The sequence below is a fragment of the Vicia villosa genome, linkage group LG6 (assembly GCF_029867415.1).
Source record: "Vicia villosa cultivar HV-30 ecotype Madison, WI linkage group LG6, Vvil1.0, whole genome shotgun sequence".
Taxonomy (NCBI): Eukaryota; Viridiplantae; Streptophyta; class Magnoliopsida; order Fabales; family Fabaceae; genus Vicia; species Vicia villosa.
Window position 1 is genome coordinate 37115860 of NC_081185.1, and position 2684 is coordinate 37118543.

Below are 2684 nucleotides of genomic sequence, written 5' to 3' on the forward strand. Positions count from 1 at the left end.
CACACATAGTTCGACATCATCAGTAGAATCCCTGACATGGTAGACACATAGTTCGACATCATCAGTTGAATCCCTGACATGGTAGTAACATAGTTCGAGATCATCAGTTGAATCCCTGACATGTTTCACACATAGTTCGACATCATCAGTTGATTCTGGGGCATGGATCACACATAGTTCGACATCATCAGTAGAATCCATGACATGGTAGACACATAGTTCGACATCATTCGTTGAATCCCTGACATGTTTCACACATAGTTAGACATCATCAGTTGAATCCCTGACAAGGTTCACACATAGTTAGACATCATCAGTTGAATCCCTGACATGGTAGACACATATTTCGACATCATCAGTTGAATCCCTGACATGTTTCACACATAGTTGGACATCATAAGTTGAATCCCTGACATGGTTCACACATAGTTAAACATCATCAGTTGAATCCCTGACATGGTAGACACATAGTTCGACATCATCAGTTGAATCTCTGACATGGTTCACACATAGTTCGACATCATCAGTTGAGTCCCTGACATGGTTCACACATACTTCGACATCATCAGTTGAATCTCTGACATGTTTCACACATAGTTCGAAATCATCAGTTGAATCACTGACATGGTTCACACATAGTCGACATCATCAGTTGAATCCCTGATATGTTTCACACATAGTTCGACATCATCAGTTGAATCCCTGACATGGTAGACACATGGTTCGACATCATCAGTTGAATCACTGACATGGTTCACACATAGTTTACCATCATCAGTTAAATCCCTGAAATGGTTCACACATAGTTCGACATCATCATTTGAATCTCTGACATGGTTAACACATAGTTCGACATCATCAGTTGAATCCCTAATATGGTAGTAAAATAGTTCGAGATCATCAGTTGAATCCCTAACATGTTTCACACATGGTTCGACATCATCAGTTGAATCCCTGAAATGGTTCATACATAGTTTACCATCATCAGTTGAATCCCTGACATGGTTCACAAATAGTTTACCATCATCAGTTGAATCCCTGACATGGTAAACACATAGTTGGACATCATCAGTTGAATCCCTGACATGTTTCACACATAGTTCGACATCATCAGTTGAATCCCTGACATGGTAGACACATGGTTCGACATCATCAGTTGAATCCCTGACATGGATCACACATAGTTCAACATCATCAATTGAATCCCTGACATGGTAGACACATAGTTCGACATCATCAGTTGAATTCCTGACATGTTTCACACATAGTTCAACATCATCAGTTGAATCCCTGACATGGTAGTAACATAGTTCGAGATCATCAGTTGAATCCCTGACATGTTTCACTCATAATTCGACATCATCAGTTGAATCCGTGACATGGATCACACATAGTTAGACATCATCAGTTGAATCCCTGACAAGGTTCACACATAGTTAGACATCATCAGTTGAATCCCTGACATGGTAGACACATAGTTCGACATCATCAGTTGAATCCCTGACATGTTTCACACATAGTTCAACATCATCAGTTGAATCCCTGACATGGTAGTAAAATAGTTCGAGATCATCAGATGAATCCCTGACATGTTTCACACATAGTTCGACATCATCAGTTGAATACGTGACATGGATCACACATAGTTCGACATTATCAGTAGGATTTCTGACATGGTAGACACATGGTTCGACATCGTCAGTTGAATCCCTAACATGGTTCACACATAGTTTACCATCATCAATTGAATCCCTGACATGGTTCACACATAGTTTACCATCTTCAAATAAATCCCTGACATGGTAGACACATAGTTGGACATCATCAGTTGAATCCCTGATATGTTTCACACATAGTTCAACATCATCAGTTGAATCCCTGACATGGTAGACACATGGTTCGACATCATCAGTTGAATCACTGACATGGTTCACACATAGTTTACCATCATAAGTTAAATCCCTTAAATGGTTCACACATAGTTCGACATCATCAGTTGAATCCCTGACATGGTTAACACATAGTTCGACATCATCAGTTGAATCCCTGATATGGTAGTAAAATAGTTCGAGATCATCAGTTGAATCCCTAACATGTTTCACACATGGTTCGACATCATCAGTTGAATCCATGAAATGGTTTATACATAGTTTACCATCATCAGTTGAATCCCTGACATGGTTCACAAATAGTTTACCATCATCAGTTGAATCCCTGACATGGTAAACACATAGTTGGACATCATCAGTTGAATCCCTGACATGTTTCACACATAGTTCGACATCATCAGTTGATTCCCAGACATGGTAGACACATAGTTCGACATCATCAGTTGAATCCCTGACATAGATCACACATAGTTCAACATCATCAATTGAATCCCTGACATGGTACACACATAGTTCGACAACATCAGATGAATCCCTGACATGTTTCACACATAGTTCAACATCATCAGTTGAATCCCTGACATGGTAGTAACATAGTTCGAGATCATCAGTTAAATCCCTGACATGTTTCACACATAGTTCGACATCATCAGTTGATTCCGGGGCATGGATCATACATAGTTCGACATCATCAGTAGAATCCCTGACATGGTAGACACATAGTTCGACATCATCCGTTGAATCCCTGACATGTTTCACACATAGTTAGACATCATCAGTTGAATCCCTGACAAG